Here is a 19,144-nt window from a genome sequence, read left to right on the forward strand (position 1 = left end):
CCCAGCATTCCTCACTAGGAGACCTCACTGATAACCCCCCCCACACACACACACACCCCAGCTCCTGCCATCTAATAGGGATCTGAGTTTCTTGGGCAAGCAGGGTTCCTCCAGCCAAAAGGATGGCCAGAGGGCAGCCACTCAGAGCTAACCCTCTCTGGGCTATCCTTCCAAGAAAAGGACTCAGGCTAGACTAAAAAGTTCTTGAGCAACTAGGGGATGAGCCGCTCCCCATTGCCTGGGGGTGGCTGACACCCATGGGAAGAAGTTCCTCAAAGTTATCCTTCTCAGCAGGGAGGTAGGATGGGGTGCAGTTTGCCACTGGTTGGCAGGAAGGTGCTGAACTGAGGCAGAGAGAACACAAGGAGGTGCTGCCTTAGACTGCTCTAAAGGACAGCCCAGCAGAGGAGCCTGGATTGCATTCACAGACATTTGGGCTCAAATGGCTTTCCAATGAAAGAGTAATTTACAACCTGGGGTTAAGCTACCCACTGGGGTCTGGTCCATCAATGGGCCCTTTCCCCCTCCACACCCAACCCTCAGCTCAGAAGCAGGCGTATTTCAGAGGCCAAGCGACCTGACTCCACCATCACAGGCTCTCTGCCCGCAGGAGTAAAGACAGCATCAACACTCTCCCCAGGCCCCAACACTGGTGTGTGCGGTGGGGGAAGGGGGTTTCCAGCTGATTCTGGGATAAGTAGGGCTTTATCTCAAGGGAGAATCTATTTCAGGCCACAATCCTCAGAAAGAGGGGGAAAAATCACAGAGTCCAAACACCATTTCAGGTAAAATCAGGAGGTTATTCATCTCCCCTCAGAGCAGACAGAAAGAAAAATCAATGTTTTAGAGGGGAAAGGGTTCCATTTGAATTAATGGGTTTGTGGCTTCTCCATTGATCTGCGCCTCTTCACACTTTCTTTTTGTGCTTTTGTGCTCTGAGGGAGAGGGGAGGGAGAAGGGACTGGCAGGGAGGGGGCTCTCGATATGGAAAAGGACGGTCTAACCTTAACCTTTCTCCGGGAATAATGCTAATTAGCGAGGCTTAATGAGAACTTCCCCCAGGAAGAACGGCCTGGTAGAGGCGGCCGGACTCCCCGCAAATGCAGCTCCGAGTGAGAGTAGGGTCACTTCTGAACCCAAGAGGCTGGAATAGGAAGGCGAATTGCACCCCCTCACATACACACACACATACACACCGCCTGCCAGTGTATCCAGCCTAGGAACCCTAGGTGAAGGGCGGCGAGCAGCCAGAGGGCGGAGGTGTAAATCCACTTTAACCCTTGCGCGTGCTCTCCGGAGGCCCCCAACGCGATGTGTCCCTTCACCAGGGGTCCCCGACACCCTAGTTTCTTCTCCAAGGGTGCACATGAGATGGGCTGTCGGTCCCCTGGTGGAGCGACAGGAACCTACCAAAGTGGGCTCAACTGTGCAAACCGCGTCTCAACTCCCCGCGCCGTGGCAAAGGAGCCCCTCCCTACCACTCTAAGCTTCCCGTCCCCACATCCCCAAACACAGTCCACTTCCTTTCTCCCGGAGGCAGAGGCCACCCGAGCCTGGCCCCCGCCCCGCTGCCAGCGAACGTCTACCTCCCGGGGACGAGGTGCGGAGCCCGCTGCAAACGGCGTGGCCGCGGCACAATACCGCGGCGCGGCGCACACAATCACCGCCCCCCAGGACCGGCGGCGCGCACGGCCAGGAGTGGGGTGCGCCCGGCAGCCCCGGGTACTTGAAGCTAGGCGCACCTCTAGGACGCCCCGCAAGCCCCTGAGCGCAGCCTCCGCCCCTCCCCGCTCTCGGGCACACTCGCCCGCCCCCAGCCCCAGCCCACTCCACCCAGGGCCAGCAGCTCGCCCAGCTCTGGAAGCTCCCCGTGAGTCCCCCTCCTCGGAACCCCCCAGTTCCCCTAACCGCAGCTCAACGGCCAGCGGCAGGGCAGGAGGAGGGGGCGGCGGCCGAGGGCCCGGGACCAGCCCGGTCGTACGGTCCCCCAGGACTCCGTACCTGGGCGGGCGGGGAGGTGCAGACCGGCGATCTAGCTCTGAGAGTGAACCGGGCGGGAGGCGGTGACAGCCCCACTGCTCCAGCTGCTGCTGCTGCTGCCGCCGCCGCGGCCGCCGGGGGAGAGGGGTTGGCACCGCCGCGGCGCGTCACTGCCCGGCCCGGGGGCGGGGGTGGCCAGGGGGAGGGCCCAGGCGAGCGGCGGCGGCGGCGGCGGCGGCGGCGGCGCCGCGGCCCGGGAGGAAGGGGGAGGGGGACACCGGGTACGGGGAGGCGGGGGAGGGGGCGGGACCGGGCACGGGGCGGGGGCCGGGGGGAGGGGAGCGCAGGAGGACGCACTCAGGGGGAGTAGGAGGAGCAGCAGGAGGAGGTGGTGGAGGGGAGGGAGAGAGGGAGGAGTGGGCATGGGGGGGAGGGGGAAGAGAGGAAAAGGAGGCACCCGGGGAGAGGGAAGAGGAGAATGGAGAGTGGGGGAGAAGAGGAGGAAAAGGGGGGGGTGTTGGGCCAGGTATGAGGACCAGAGCGCGCTGGACGCGCCGCTGTGCACTCCTGGGTAGAGCTCTCTTAAGGGAGAAGAGCTTGGAGGAAGATCCCTTCGGGGCGCGCAGCCCGGGAAAGGAGGCGATGGGAACTGGGCTCGCCCCTGGCTCCCAGAGGCTGCGGACTTCAAGTCCTGGGCGGGGTGGGGGCATACCCTGCAAGCTGTCTGCGTTCAGACCAGGAGAGAGAGAGACTTGGCCCAAAGAAAGTGACTAAGGCAGGCATCGTCGGGAACTCTTGGTGCCATAGGGCCTCCAGCCCTCGACCCTACGCGTCTCTCAATCCCGGGCGACGCGGGTGCTCGTTGTGCAGGGATAGGGGACCGGAGTGCTCAGCCCTAGGAGGTCCTAATGGGACGATGACAAGGAAAAGCCAGGCACGTGGTTGACTGTGGGTCGGGCCCCCGCCCACATCTCAGGGCCCCCTTTTCTCGATCAAGTTCAAGCTTGAGCTCCTCAGCACCCTACCCACGGGCCGCCTCCTACCCTCCCCTCCCCTCTCCTCTATTCTGCACCATCTCGCCTCTCACTCTTCCTTTGTCTCTTTCCCACCACTTAGTTTGCACCCGCCCCTGCACCCCTCCTCTTTGCCCAGCGGCCAGCTACAATGTCCAGGCTGCGCTCACCTGTTCGACCCAAACATTCCGGCGACCCGGAGCACCCGCCGCCCGCTCGCTCCCAGCTCCCTCCGAGGGCCCCCGCCCCACTCTGCGGGTCATTGTGCTCCAGCAGACCACACGGTGCCGGCTTCTAACGCCGCGCTGGCTACAACTGTAAAGTCATAGCATAATATTAAGAATACTGCCCAGACCTGGGCGCGCACAATCTGCATGGACTCTGCAGGGAAGGGAAGGCGCACGCCGACTCAAGGTGCGGTCCTCCTCCGGACAAACAGATCTTCCGCCTCGGCTTCAGAAGATAGAATGGGGCGGCGCGAGGTGGCCAGAGGGGTATCCTGAACCTCCGGGCAACCTCAGACTCGCTTGAGACCTAACAAGCCAGTCTCCAAACCGCAGAATTAAAACCTCGACAGAGAAAAATGGGTTAGGGGCAGACGCCCCCCGAATTCCCACCACCAGGTCCAAAGCCCGGGTTAGAACACATGGGCCTCGAATAAAGCTTGTGCTTTAATAAGGATAGAGAGAGGTTGGAATTCTGTGGGGAGATGCCCCGCCCCCCAAAAGAAACCCAATAACGAGCCCACCTTCTGGTTCCTCTAGAAGGAAGGGCAATTTCTACAGATTCCTTTACTCTACAACCCATTTACAGAGGAGCCCGCAGAGGAGAGCAAAGGAGACAACCACCGCGATTGTTTGTAATTTTGAAACAGACTGCCTTTAACCCTCCAACTTTTCTTTTAAAAGCCCTTTTCTTTCTTCCTCTGAAAGCTTTGCATTGTGAACAGTCTATGGTAGACAAGACTCCCTCTACAGGTTTGGTCTGTAATTACAACCACAGGTTCGGAGCTCCGTGTTCATGGATTAGAAAAAGATGACAACACTTCAAATTAACAGCACACAGACTTCATTCGGCACATGCTAAAGATTTTACTGTCAATAAGAAACCCACGCCTTAAAAAAAAGGATTTAGGCCTGTTACTCATTAGCGCCTTTTACTCTTGAAATGTAATGTGTCTTCAAATCAATTCACCAATTCCTGCTTTCTCTGTTAGACCTTTACTTCTTATCCTTTGAGGTGTGGGAGTCTAGGGTCTTGGCTACGCTCATGCCAATTCAGGCTCGGGATTTTCCTGCCTCTTTCCACAACATTTCTTGAGGCCTTTGACCTCGCCTGGCTCACGTCACTATTTCACAGCAGCAGTGGACATCTGGGCTTGAAATATAAAGCCACAGGCAGCTGAAGTTCAAAGGTAGAATTGAGCCCAGATAACCCACCTCTCCTCAGACTCATAGAAAACTGTAGCTCAGGAGGGCAGAGCAGCTAACTGGCACCATTACCATTCTTGCAATACGAAACCCCAAGCCCCATGGCCCACAGACTCCGAGGGGCCTGCCAGGCACCTTGATTGGCTGGGTAGCACTTCTGAACGCAGGGAGCCTCCCAAGACTTGTCCTCACAGAGCTGACCCTCCTTGAGGAACCTTGTGTTGGTGGTTTTCAGTGTCCTTGTCCCTCTGGCCTTAAAGTGGCCACACTGTGGGTCTCCACAAAAAATTAGATGACCCAGTGTTTTGACCAAGAATTCTCCGACCTCCCAATGTGGGGAAGGTTTCATGGCACAGGGAGAAAGGCTGGCCTTTGCATTTGTGTCACCTCTAGACTCAGCAGCGAACACTATGGAGCACCAGGCCAGGGGAGACAAGGAAGGACAGGAACCTAGTCCAACCAGAGTGGACACCGTTCAAGCATCTGAAAACATCTGAAAAGCCATCTGTCACCACAAATTACTTCTTTTTTTTTTTTTTTATTTCTTTTTTTCGGAGCTGGGGACCGAACCCAGGGCCTTGCGCTTCCCAGGCAAGCGCTCTACCACTGAGCCAAATCCCCAACCCCACAAATTACTTCTTAATGACAGAGGGGAAGGAGAATCTGCCCACTACAGCATTCGCCTCCCAACCAAGCCATCAAATCACTGCCCCCGAAGGGCAGTTACCTGATGTGACTGTGAGCCTTCTGAAGGTGGCAGAAGCATTGTCTGTGTTGGTGATTCGCTGTGCCAGGCCCCTCCCACCAAAAGCTTGGATCTCTGAGTGAGAAAACACCCTGACAAGAAACCCTGAAAGAGGGCTCTCCGCGGACAAGCAGTCCTGGGCCGTTCAAACACACCCACGAGTGGGCTGTGTGGTATATGTCTGTCACACTGGCTAAGGAAGTAGGAAAACATGGTCATCATTTCAAGTTTGAGGCCAGCCTGGACTCTAGGTCAAGATGCTATCCCCAAAGCCAAAATACAAATAACAAACAAAAGCCACCTATTACCATTAATGTAACTGTTGATGAAACTAACGAACCCTTCCAGTAAATGTAACATGTGGGCCCTGGACATAAGGGCACAGGTAGGAGGAGACAAGGAGAACAGGGTGATGTGGGAAGAAGATGGGCCGAGGAGAGGCTCAGGCCACCTCAAGAGTAGACCAGCATGCTCCTGACGGCAAAGGCCGACAACTGGGTGAAGGCCTTGAGACTTGGTCTTCACACTGATTTGTGGTATAAAGGTCCTGAAAGCTCTGTGGTGTCAAGTGTTACAGTTGGGGGAGACCAGCACAGCAGGGCTCAGGACCCAGGGTGCCTGAGTGTGTCCAGCTTACACAGCTGAGAGGTGTGGGAATTTCACTTGGCCTGCTAAGGCCATGCAGGCTCAGCTCAAGGGCAGATGGAATTTAAAGGGATGGCAGGAGAGCAGATAGAATAGATGAGGTCTCAGAGAGAGAGAGACAGAGACAGAGAGAGACAGAGAGACAGAGACAAACACAGAGACAGACAGACAGACACTGACTCAGCAATGACATGTCGCTGGATACCCATCCCAAGTTCCTCACAATAAACAAAGAGAAAGGAACTAGCCCAATGGGACCAATTCAAACTCTGACACCACACAAATGAGGCAGCATGCTTCAGCCTCTGTAAGCCTCATTTCCTCAACTACTTGACAGAAAGTCTTCTACTTTGAAGTTAGAAACCCGAGGCTGGGAATGTAGTTCAGTTGTTAAGAGTTCAGGTCAAGCATGACTAAGGTCTTTCATTCAATCTCTAGAACTGTATAATCTGGACATGTCTATAACCTAGCACTCAGGAGGTGTCGGTAGAAAGACCAAGAGTTCAAAGTCATTACTGCCTATGTGGTGAGTTCAAGGCCAGCCTGGACGAGTGGGTGGGGGAGCTGGCAGGTGACTCAGTGGGTGACAGTTTGCTCTCAAGCTTGGTGACCTGAGTTCAATCCCAGAATCCACATGGTAAAGGTTAGAATATACTCACAAGTAATCCTCAACTTACACACACTCAAGCACCCCTATTCATGCCCCCAAATAAGCATGTTTTGTTGTTGTTTAAAAACTAAGAAAATAAAACAACCGAGGAGATGCTCAGTGAATGCAAGGATGGTGCTGCGATTTTATGTTGACTTAATACAAGCTGAAGTCATCTGAGAGGAGAGATCTTCAATTGAAAAAAATGCCTCTGTAATCTCAAATTTTAATCCCAGAACTTGGACAGAGGCAGGCAGATCTCTGAGTTCAAGGCCAGCTTGGTCTACAGAGTGAGTTCCAGGACAGCCAGGGTATCACAAAGAAACCTTGTCTCAAAAAACAAACAAACGAAACAACAAAAACCAAAAAAAACCCAACCCCCCCCCCAAAAAAAAACCAAGAAAAACAACAAAACAAACAAAAAACCAACCAAACCAAAACAACAACAAAAAACAAGCAAAAAGCTTAGGCAAGCTGTGGGCATTTTTTTAATTAGTGATTGATGGGAGAGAGCCCAGCCCATTGTGGGTGGAGCCACCTCTGAGCTAGTAGTCCTTAGTCCTATAAGAACGGCAGGCTTAGCTCATGGTGCAGGCCTTTAATCCCAGCACTCTGGGAGGTAAACGCAGGCTTAATCTGAGTTCCAGGCTAGCAAATTCCAGGATGGCCAGGGCAACACAATAGGAACCTTGTCTCAGAAAACCAACCAACGAACAAACAAAAAGGAAAAAGTAGAAAAGAAAGCAGGGTGACCATGCCTGCAAGCAGCATGCCTCAGGGCCTCTGGATCTATGATGCCTCCAGCCTCCTTCCCTGTGTGAGCCCTGGCCCTGACTTCTTGCAGTGATGGACTGACTGTCACCTGGAAAAGTAAGCATAATAAACCCTTTCCTTCCCAAATCGTTTTTGGTCACAGTGTTTCATTACAGCAATAGTAACCCTTCACCAAGTGCTCATACAGGCATGGGGACTTGAGTGTGCTCTCCAGAATCCACATAAGAAGCTAGACTTGCCTGTGCATGCATGCCAAGAAATGAGGCAGTGAGCAAAAGAGGACATCTCTGTGAATACAGTGTGTGTGAGTGTGTGTGTGTGTGCGCGCGCGCACGTACATTTGTGTTTGTTGTGTGTGTTGTGCCTTCCCTTCTCTGCCCTTTAATTTTTTTTGCTGTTTTGACATAAGGAAATTTTACAATCATATCATCAGGTTTAGTTGGGTTTTCTCTTCACAGCTTTAGAGGTGAAGGTTTTTTCCCATATATTCAGAGGTTTTGTTATAATTCATCTGAATTATCTTCTGGAACATCTATCTTACATAGCATTGCGTCTGTTTTATATTTATCTCTACACAGTTACTGAAACAGAGGTCTCAGTCTTTTTGAGATAGGGTCTCCTATTTCAGGCTGGCCTTGACCCTAAACCCTAAACTTTGTATCTTCCTGGCTTTGCTTCCCGAGGGCTGATACCTCTCGGTAACATGGTAGTGTTACCATGCCTACCTGGGATTTTGGGGGTGGGTGGGAACATTCTTTTGTTGCTGTTTTGCTTTGCTTTTTTGCTGAGACAGGTTCCTTTGAGTAGCCCTAGATATCCTGGAACTCCTTGGAGATCTTCCTGCCTCTGTCTCCCAAGTGCTGGGATTAAAGACATGAGCCGCCACCGATGCATGCACTTAACCAGCTGAGCTGTAAACGCAACCCAAGTTTTCTAAGTTTCTTGTTTTTCTCAATGGTCTGGTTCCTAGTGACCCACCTACTACCTGCCCAGAGACTCATTCGCCTTATAGTGAGGTTGGCCTTGAACTTTTGATCCTCCTGCCTCACCCTCCTGAACACTAGATTACCACGGGCCTTCCAGCTGGACTTCCTCCTTTCCTCTCCTCTTCCATTAAGGATCAGACTTAGTGCCTCGTGAGGGCAATTGGAAAATGAGCTACAGTCCAGTCTTTAATAAAACTATCTTAGTTTTTTTCTTTATTTTTTATTTTTGACTGGGACCATACTATGTAGCCCAGGCTGGCCTGAGATTTATAGCGATCTTATTCTTCAGCCTTTCAAAGGCTGAAATTACAGGCATGAACTGCCATCATTAATACCATTGTTCTTTTTTTTTTCTTTTAATTTAATTATTAAGTACACTGTCGCTGTCTTCAGACATCAGAAGAGGGCATCGGATCCCGTTACAGATGGTTGTGAGCCACCATGTGGTTGCTGATATTTGAACTCAGGACCTCTGGAAGAACAATCAGTGCTCTGAACTGCTGAGCTGTCTCTCCAGCCCTAATATTCTTTCTTAAATTGCACATACTAACAGTTGAGAGGCAGTACTCTGACAGATGCTTGTCTGGTTGCATGAGGCCCTTGATCTGATCCTCAGTACCACTAAGTAAACAAATACCTCGCCACCGCCCATTAGTCGTAAATGGTCTTTCTGTTCTATTCATCTGTCTTTATCTGTCTTACTGCTCTAAGACATCTGTTAAGATACTGGAGAGATGGTTCAATGGCCCTATTCTTACAGAGGACACAGGTATGGTTCTCAGCACCCAGATGGTGGTTCACAATCACCTCTAAATCCAATTCTAATCCTCCTTCTTGCTTCCTCATGCACTGGACACACACGATACAAACATCCACACAAGCACTTACATACACACAGAAAATAATATTTTTTTCTTTTTTTCGGAGCTGGGGACCGAACCCAGGGCCTTGCGCACTGAGCTAAATCCCCAACCCCAGAAAATAATATTTAAAAAGAGATCTATTAATCTGATGAGGCCAGCACACATCTCAACCCCCATAAACTCTGTGTGCAGCACAGTCGGGAATAAATGTGAAGACGCCCGGGTACAACACCAGCGTGAAGAAAGGAGGGAAGAATCTTCTGAAGAGAGGGCAGAGGCTCCTGAAAGGCATCTCTTCTCTGACCTGGAGAGAAGTCTGAGGTGAGTGGTGTCTCCATTTCCACAACTCTGGGTAGAACAGGCAGAGGGGTGGCTCAGTTCACTCATTTATTCTTCCTAGTAGCCAGTTCATCGAGCGGCAACCTCCAAGCCAACTTGGGCTCTCTGCTGAAGTCTAGGGGCGGCAGTCCAGCCAGTGAGGAAGCCTGACTTGGGGAGACATGTGCTCCCCACAGCCATGACCACAGGTCACTTACTCTTCCATTATTCTCCTTTCCAAGAGTGCCTTGTCTTTTTTTTAATGTGTGTGAGCATTTTGCCTTCGTGTATGTATGTGCGAATCCCTTACAACTGGAGTTATGGGTGGTTGTGAGCCACTGAGTGGTTGCTGAGAACTGAACCCAGGTCCTCTACAAGAACAGCAAGTGTTCTAAAACAGAGCCTTCTCTCCAACTCCCAGCTGCCTTGATTTAAAATGCCATCAGGTGGTCATGCCACACTCCTACTCTGAAACCTTCTATAGATAGCTCCCATCTCCTGTTCTGTTCAAGGCCTTGTGCAGCCCTTGGCCTAATCTTCAGGTCATTTCTGGGAACTCTGTGGTGACAGAGTCACCATCTTCTGTCCCTCTTCATCCATGATCAACCAACCCTCCATGCCTCTGTACTTGTGTGTTTTCAAGTACGTGCTCCTACCACAAATATGTGGAGAGCCCCTAGCCTGTGCAGGTGCCATGGCCAGTTCAGTTACCATGGGGGGAGGGGATGCAGAGAGGTCTCTCTGGGGACCTGCAGGCGAGCAGGAAGGGAGAAGGGCAGATGACCATGTGGCTTTTTTATCTGACGCTGTTCATAGGAGGTGTGTCCTATCTGAGCGTGACAGTCAAGGGGCTGCAGGGAAGGAAGTAGCATGGCCAGGAGGCCTCTGCTGAGGTGACATGTAAGCTGAGCTGACAGATACACAGGGTGGGAGGGGTTGCTAGGTGGGAGATGCAGACAGTCAACAAACCCTGCCCACTGGCCCCAAGCCTAGCCCCTGCTGAACTCACAGGAGTGCCAAGGTGACTGACAGCCCGTCGGGAGGCAGGCTCCTGTCAGTGTTGTCATCAGATGTGGAACTGACAGTTTTCTGCCTTGTGCCTCTTCCCTCCTATCGGACTGACGGCAAGCTCAGGGACTAAGGTGACAGCAGAGTCCTCACCTCATGTCACACAGCAGGGCCTACCAGGGCTTGTTCAGGCACCATGGCCCTCACTCCAGCAGAGCTTGGCTTGTTGCTGAACGCAGGACCCATGCTGGGATTCTGACTGAGTGCGTGGAGCTCTTCCCCAGGCTTCTTCTCCCTCCTCTCATAGTTTCATGGGAGAAGCTCCATCATGAGGTCAAGAATGCCCTCCCTACACAGCCCTTCCACTTCAGGGAGTTGTATGGACAGATGGCCCTAGCCAGGAATGGTGCCGAGCCTTCCCTCGAAGTGCTCAGGAGGTGAGAAGTAAATTCTTGAGTTCAAGGTCAGCTGCTCAACATAGTGGGTTCAAGGCTAGCCGGGGATACACAGTGAGAACCTGTCCCTAAAACAAAACAAAATCAATACTCCCTTAGAGTACTCCTAGCAGGGCCATTCGTAGTAGTCCCCCTCAGAAAGCTGCCAGGCTTCTGTCACCACAGACAGGAAGGAGGATGACAGGAGCCTAGTGAAAGGTACAATGTCTGATGGTGTACAGGGTTACGTTCACAAGCCTGTGAGCTGGAGCACGTGCTTCAGTTGCCTGTAACAGGCAAACCCAATCTGTCTATTAAAAGTCAGGCTCGTGGTCTCCTTTGCTTGCCACAGTGACTGGGAGGATCTTTGTGGTATAGACAGTGTTATTCCTTGGTCCAGATATTGCTTAGAAGAGGTGGGAAGTGTGTAAAACTACAAGTTGCTTACTCTATACTCACTTGCATATGGGTTGTTATGGGCAATGAGCATCCACTGAACACTTGAGAAGGCAACAAGCCAAGCCAGCTGCCATGTTGTAGCGTCCTGAGCACCTGAGAACCAACTCCTGCCACTCTCAGCTCCCACTCACACCAGAGTAATGACGTAAATACCACACGCACAGGAAGGCTGGAGACTTTGGGAGACTAGACGACCGAAGTCATCCAGCAGGGAAGAAGCTGGTTGGTGGACAGAGGCCGTGGGGTGAAAATAGTCACAGAGCTGGAAGCAAGGGGCGTTCTGGGGTTCAGACCAAGGTTTGGGTCTCTAGGATGCATGGCATGCCCTACTAAAGTTGGACTCCTGAGCCAGAAAGCCTGTGGGAAGCTGAGTGCAGACTAGTGGCAATGATGAGTAAGTTTCCAGTCACTGATGACAGTCACAGTCCAACAAAACGAAGCCCCCGCTGTGTGGCCCACAGTAGATCAGCAGACCTGTGCCTTGTCTGGTGAAACCGAGGGAACCTGGAGGGGCACTGGAGCCTTGATGACCTCAAGCTGACCCTACCCTGATGACTTTTCCTTTCTCTGCTTCTCCCCTGCCTCAGGAAACAACAGTGTCAGGAAGCAGGAATGTCCTTTCGCTGATGTCATTTCATGCAGGTTACTTAGTGTTCGGAAATGGAGCCTCAGTTTCCTGCACTAAGCAACTGACTTCTGCTGCTGCTGCTTCCTCCTTGCCTCTAGTTGCCCCATTTCCTTTCCCTCTTCTCTCCTGCCCCAACAGAACCATCTTACCATCCAAAGGCAATACCAAGTTCACATGAAGGCACCGAGGCCACGCACGGCAGGTCCTACTGCAGAATATAGCTTACCTCAGACCTATACATTCCTCCCCAGGTATACAGGATAAAAAGTAGGAGTTCTCTCTCTTGCAGCCTCCCTTCTGCTTATCTAGAGTGTGTCCTAAAGGGCAGCACATGACTTGACAGACTTCTGGGGATGCTTCTGTTTTGCTGAAGTAGCCTTGCACCACCCGCCTCTCACCTTGGATGGATAGGACGGTCAAAGCCTACGGAAGAGTTGAACAGCACAATCCAGATACACACATGGACTGCAGACCTTACAGCAGGACTTGCATCCCCCTCACTTCAGGGATGAAAGAACCTCACACTTTGCTACACAGGCTGTTAAAATTTCTGACCAAGATACCTGGATACAAGGCTCCTGTCTGGGGTCCAATGTCCCTTCTCTACAGAGTGTGGACTCCTATGAGATAGTATTCAGGGTCAGGCACCTCGGGCTTATCTTGTAGAGTGCGGTTGGGGAGACAAGTGTACAGTTCCTTGACTTGTAGACACAGTAGGAAGGACAACAGCAAGCCCAGTCAGCAAGGTTCTAGCCCCAGACAAGACTGTGACAGCCACAGCCACTGTGTTCAGCACCTGCATTTAAGTGCCTTAACAGGAAGGCCTTATCCTCAGTGTCCTTTTAAATGACCTCAGGCTGGTGAGGTCTGTGGGGTTGATCTCTTGTGCTCTTGGGGTGGGGGTAGGGAGTTCTGGTGACTGCATCCTTATGGCTCTCCAGGTCCTGTTATTAGGGAACAGCCAGGAGTGTGGGGAAAATGGTGGTGATGAGGGTTGGTGGTGGGCTCTGGGCCTCCCTTAGACTTGACGCTCCTATCTGACGCCAGCCAGCAACGCCCTGGACCCCTATACCTTTTCCCTTGTAAAAGGGACTCCACAGTAAAAACTAGGCTCTGCTAAGTGCTGGGACCCAGCCCAGTCCTGCGGTTGGTATTAGAAGAGGGAACCTGGGGGTTGGGGATTTAGCTCAGTGGTAGAACGCTTGCCTAGGAAGCGCAAGGCCCTGGGTTCGGTCCCCAGCTCCAAAAAAAAAGAACCAAAAAAAAAAAGAAGAGGGAACCTGTAGCACAGAAGGGAAAACAAGGCGGCCATGCTCAGAACTGGGGCCACCAGTTCACTCTCACTTGCTTTCATATCTGGTCAGGTCCTGCTCTGCTCTGGCGGCAGCATGTGGCACACAGTAAACTTTGCACTCAGTTGGCAAGCCCTGTGAGGAGTTACCTCTGCAGGCTGCTCTTCCCTCCCTCCATCCTACCCTCACCCCACAGTCCTGCCCCAGGGCCTTTGTACCCGCTGTCTCTGCAGGAAAGCCCAGAGGGCTGACTGGTTCCCATCAGTCAGGACTTGGCTCGCCTCCTCAGAGTTTTCTTTCTCAGAAGCATGCAGTCTTATCCACTGAACTCACCCCAAACACCCCTCCCTTTCCTGTTTCTTTGGTTGTTTGCTTTTAGTTTTATTTATTTTTTCTTGTTTTATCATCTCCAAAACCTGTGCATATGTGCACCCATGATGTACAGGTTCTCTATTCTATGCCCTTATTGCCAGAGCAGAGCTCCTGGTGTCAGCAGTTCCCGCATTTATTACAACAAATGACTTCTGAGTTAATGAAGGAAGAGATATCCTCAGAAGCACATACAACAGCAGCAGAGTCTCTGCTGTGGGGTGGTGGTGGTGGTGAATGTAGTGTGTGTGTGTATGTTGTGTGTTGTGTGTGTATGTGTGTGTGTGGTGTGTGTGTGGTATGTTTGTTTGTGTGTGTGGTGTGTTTGTGTGTGTGTGATGGGTGTTTGTGTGTGTGTGTGTTTGTGTGTGTGTGTGATGGGTGTGTGTGTATGTGTGTGTGATGAATGTGTGTATGTGAGTGATGGGTGTGTCTGGTGTGTTTGTGTGTGTGTGGTGTGGTGTGTGTGGTGTGTGTGTGTGTGATGGGTGTGTATGTGTGTGGGGTGTGTGTGTGGTGTGTGTGTGTGTGTGTGATGGGTGTGTGGTATGTTTGTGTGTGTGTGTGTGGTGTGATGGATGTGTGTATGTGTGTGATGGGTGTGTGTGGTGTGTATATGTGTGGTGTGTGTGTGTGTGATGAATGTGTGTATGTGTGTGATGGGTGTGTCTGGTGTGTGTGGCATGTGTGTGTGTGGTGTGGTGTGTGTGGTGTGTGTGTGTATGTGTGTATGATGGGTGTGTATGTGTGTGGGGTGTGTGGTGTGTGTGTGTGTGTGTGTGTGATGGGTGTGTGTGTGGTGTGTGGTGTGTGTGTGGTGTGTGATGGGTGTGTGTGTGTGTGTGTGGTGTGTGGTGTGTGTGTGGTGTGTGATGGGTGTGTGTGTGTGTGTGTGTGTGTGTGTGTGTGTTTGAGGGCTTTTTCTCTCCATCTGAATGGGGGCGGCAGAGCTACCAGCCTGCCAAGGGTCTACACTGGTTCCTCTTCATTAAACAAAGCAGCCAGCACAAATCCAACCTCAAAAGAGAGTGAGCCTGTTAATGAGGTAAACACAGTTACAACCAGGAAAAAGCTTGGCTGTGGCTTCTCCAGGTCCACACAGGGCCATTATCTCTAATTGATCTCCAGACATCAGCTGCTGAGGCGGCTGAAACCCTCCTGCATCCTCCAGGTCTGGTTACAAAGCCCTAGGCTGCCACTCACGGCATGGAGACAGCCTTGTGAGTTCCTCTCTGCTGGGGTGACAAGTCCGCCTGGAAAGGACCTGCTGCCTCCCAAGACTGTGAGAGCTACAGTCGCTGCGTTTAGGTTCCTTAACAGGAAAGTCTTGCCTTCAAGAAAAGTTGACAAAAGCCCTGATGCTCCAAATAGCTTACTAGCCATGGAAGGAAAGATACCCCAAAAACTGGGGTGAAGAGTTTACCCCCACCAGGACAAGGGCACAAACACAGTGTGCAATAAAGTAAATCTCAGGCCCAAGGCACAAGGTCACAAATTCCCATTGGGTCTCGGTGGTAGGTCACAAGGTCGACTTTCAGTTCAGTGACCATCTGGACCATTTGAGCTGCTCCTTCCTGGCCCAGCCCAGGAAAGACGCCTCCTTTCCTGCTGGGGTACTTTTGTCCTTAGGGACAGAGCTGGGCTGAACTGCCAGGTTGCCTTACAGGCCAGCTCACAGCAGAGCTCTGGGATGACAGAGCTTCCCTTCCTTTATGGGGCCCAGCTAGCAGCTCCTGGCCTCCTTCCTGGCTTCCTCACAGACAGATGAGCCATGCACAAGCTAGGCCTACACTCAGGATTGCTGTTCATGGCCTACACAGCCATGGTGCCTGCATTAGCAAATTATAGGCACTGCAGACGTTTTTCCTGGTTAATGACATTAAAAGGGCCTCCTTGGAATGCTCATAGCCTGGATAGAGACAGGGACTTGAGAAGCTGCCAGAGACAGCAGCCCTTTTGGGCCCAGGATGACCAGCCCATAGAAGAAAAGGGATGTGGCTATTTTCTATCTCTTTCCCACATAGATTCAGGGACACTGCAGGGAGAAGGGGCTGGGCCCCAGGGACCCAAGCTGTCCCAGTAAAAGCTCACTCGTTCTCTTAGTGTGCTTGGAAGTCACAACAGGTTTTTAAAGCACACATGTAGATATTCCATAGTATATTAATCAGGAAAATGATAACACTCAGCCAAACATATTCAACAGTGAGCCTCCCACCCTTTCCTCTGCCTTGCCCTGAGAAGCCACTTCCTCTTGAGGTCAAGAATGCCAATAGTGGGGCTGGAAGGACCGCTCAGTGGGTAAGAGTGTTTTCTGTTTCTACAGAGGACCTAAACTCAGTTCCCAGCACGTAACTGCTCACAGCCATCTGTGACTCCAGCTCTGTGGGATCCAGTACCCTCTTCTGGTGTGAAGGCACCGCACATGCATGGTGCATATCACACACACAAACTACACAGACCGTTTAAAACACAAAACGCCAGCTGTGCCAAGCCCACCTCAGGATGGCGAGCACTGGCCTGGCTGTCTGCAGCCCCCAAACCCCAGCAGGTTGTTAGGCGAGCCTGACTATTCACCTACAGGTCAGTTCACAGCCTTTATGGGGCCCAGCTGGCAGCTCCTGGCCTCCTTCCTGGCTTCCTCACAGACACAGATGAGCCATGCACAAGCTAGGCCCACACTCAGGATTGCTGGCCAAGCAGATCGCTTAGTTGTCATGTGATCAAGTCAGGTGGGCCTCCAACCAACAAGGAGAAGATACATTAAAAAAGTAAATTCTCGGGGTTGGGGATTTAGCTCAGTGGTAGAGCGCTTGCCTAGCAAGCGCAAGGCCCTGGGTTCGATCCCCAGCTCCGAAAAAAAGAAAATAAAAAAAAAAAAAAAAGTAAATTCTCTCCCCACAAAATCACTTTTTTAAAATTTAGTAAAACTTTGAAAAGGAAAGTAAACAAGAGGGCACTGAATCCTGTGAGAATTAAAGCCTTATTACTTAACGTAGTATAGAGAAGGAAGAGGCAAAGGCCAGTGGACTGAACACAAGATCTGACTGGACACAAGTCTGGTAATGTATAATGATGATATTCTTAAGGCTGTGGGGAAAATAGACTCCTCCTTTTCTTCTTTTTCCTCCTCCTCATTGTTGTCATCATCATCATTATCATTTTGTGTACTGGGAATGGAAGCAAGGGCCTCATACGTGCTAAGCAAATGTTCTATAACTGAGCTAAGCCCTCAGCCCCTAAATAGGTTGTTTAAATCAAGATGCTGAGACAAAAGGGTTAAATGGGGTTTATATATTAAAATATATTAGGGTAAGCTCTAAATAGATAAAGAGCTAATATTAAAAAGTGAACAAGGGCCTGTGAGATAACATGGTGGGTAAGGCATCTGTCACCAAGTCTGATAACCTGGGTTCAATCTCAGAACCCACGGTAGAAGGAAAAAACTGACAGGTCCCAAAAGCTGTCACATGACCTCCACACACACTGTTGCATAAATATACCTATACACATATGCACACATATAATAAATAAAAAATTGTAAGTGAAAATTAAAACATGTTTTTCTCTGTCCACCTAGGGGGTCTACAAGAGAGGACACTCCAACAAGTAAGCACACTTAATTCCTCAAATTTATTTTTAGTATGACTCTCCAAGAAGAGGAAGCAGGCTTCCTGGGAAAAATGGCAGGTTCTGGAGCTGGAGCAGGAAAGATGAGATGAGTTGGTGTGTTGCAGTCCCAGGTAGTCATAACAAACCAAAAATCAAGCCAGAGAAACCAAAGGAAGCAGACCAAATGGGAACACATGGAAAGGGTGCAGGGCCAACAGGAAGTGTTCCCAGTGGCCCCCACAGAAAAGAACTAGACTAACAAAATGGAGGAACACTGTGCACAGAGTGAAACGTAAGCAGCTTGTTGGCCATTCAGAGAGAGACAAGGAAAGGATAGAAAAGCACACTACATGGGAAGCCATGGCTGGTGCAGCCCCTTCATTGTCCCTCCTCAAGAAGACAGGGCAACCCTGGGCAAGAGACCCGGTAGATGCTGCTTCAGCCAGGTGCGGTGGAGGCCAACATAACATAAATCATGCTGACAGTCAGACTGTCTATGATGAACACACTGTGTCCTGTTCTTCCTTGGAAAGACCATAAACATTAGCGCTTGTATTGAGAAAGACATCAGAGAAAACCCAAACTCCCACAAAGCACATGACCCGCACTCATCACATGATCAGCACTCATCACATGACCAGCACTCATACAACGGTCAAGGTCGTCACAACCCAGGAAAATCCGGAATAGTGCCACAGCCCAGGGGAGCCCTAAGACACAGGGCAGCATGGTGTAATAATGTATCTGGGATGGAAGCAGCTGGTGAGGGCTCAGGGAATCCTCAAATAACCACTGACTTCAACGTCTGCTCCTGAGTCATGGCCACTGTAACATGTTGCTAACATGTTGCAGTTGAGACTGCTAGCCTGGGGGAGGGGAATGTGGGAATCCTCCTCAGTGTTTCTGTAAATCTGAAACTCTTCTCAAACGCAATCTATCACAAGAATGGAAACCTGGAAGTACTCAAAGGAAACACTGGGCTGTGTGGTCCACTGTTTTGAGACCCAAATGTAAAGAGAAGGTGGGGAGAAAGGGGAAGGAAGGGGGAAGGAGGGAAGGAGGGAAGGAAGGAAGGAAGGAAGGAAGGAAGGAAGGAAGGAAGGAAGGAAGGAAGGAAAATGGAAGGAAAAAAGAAAGAAGAAAGTGAATCTGAGCCCATAAAAAATAAATATGACAAATACACTCAGCACTGGAAAAATCAAAAGATACAGGGCCAAGGATGAGGAAAAGACGCAGTGGCCAACTCTGGGGAAATCCAAGGAAAGCAAATGCAATCATGGCATGCTAATTGGGTCAGCTACAATCCTATGTGCACAGTAATAATGTAAATAATGTAGAGTGATTTATCTGAATAGAGACAAGGGTACACTGAGGAAGAACTAATGACTGGGCTTACGGATAGGATAAAGGTTTTGAGCCTTACTCACACAGCAAGGAATTCCTGACAAGGAAGGTCCAAAATTAAAAACAATAACAAACAAACAAGTGCTAGCAATATAAACTTGTTATTTAGAAACAGAAGAAAATAGAGGAGAGATGACTAGGGGATAGGAAAAGAAAAGAGGCCATCTACACTGAGAAGAGAAACTGAAGTGAGCAGGTTGGGGCAGGGTCTATGTGACTTAAAAAAAAATTCCTCCTGAGAGAAGTAAAAATGAATACAAATAAACAAAAACAAAGAAAAGATAAAAGACCTCCAGAGAGGGAGAGGGCACTTCTGAGGGCAAGCCGCCCTGGGGTCACAGACAGACCCTGTCAGCACATCCCCCATAGTGGAAATGTTCCAAGGACCACACTTGCCTGGAGAAATCCAGGCAGCAGCCTCGGCCAAGGCCAGTATTTCAGTTGCTTTTTGTTTTTCTTGCTGCAGCTCAACCCCTCCTCCAGAGCCAGAGATTTATAGAGGCAGGAGATTCTATCGAGAATGTGGCTACTGGGGCTC

General features: G+C 50.8%; 1 protein-coding gene and 1 long non-coding RNA gene across 19 annotated transcripts in view; one reads left to right on the plus strand and one right to left on the minus strand.

The window, feature by feature from the left end:
- Nol4l (nucleolar protein 4-like) overlaps positions 1-19,144 on the minus strand; it is a 142,500-nt gene that overhangs the window by 33,377 nt on the left and 89,979 nt on the right. For 2 of the 18 annotated variants that reach the window (XM_087653393.1, XM_087653392.1), the window contains exon 1: positions 2,002-2,130. The gene's annotated coding sequence lies outside the window, so the exon portion shown is untranslated. 18 annotated transcript variants of the gene reach the window in all.
- LOC147995761 (uncharacterized) lies at positions 1,568-3,674 on the plus strand. Its single transcript, XR_015684727.1, has 2 exons — positions 1,568-1,870; positions 3,097-3,674. It is a non-coding gene; the product is annotated as an uncharacterized LOC147995761 (long non-coding RNA).

This window comes from Rattus norvegicus, chromosome 3 (genome assembly GCF_021556685.1).
Source record: "Rattus norvegicus strain SHRSP/BbbUtx chromosome 3, alternate assembly SHRSP_T2T, whole genome shotgun sequence".
Lineage (NCBI taxonomy): Eukaryota > Metazoa > Chordata > Mammalia > Rodentia > Muridae > Rattus > Rattus norvegicus.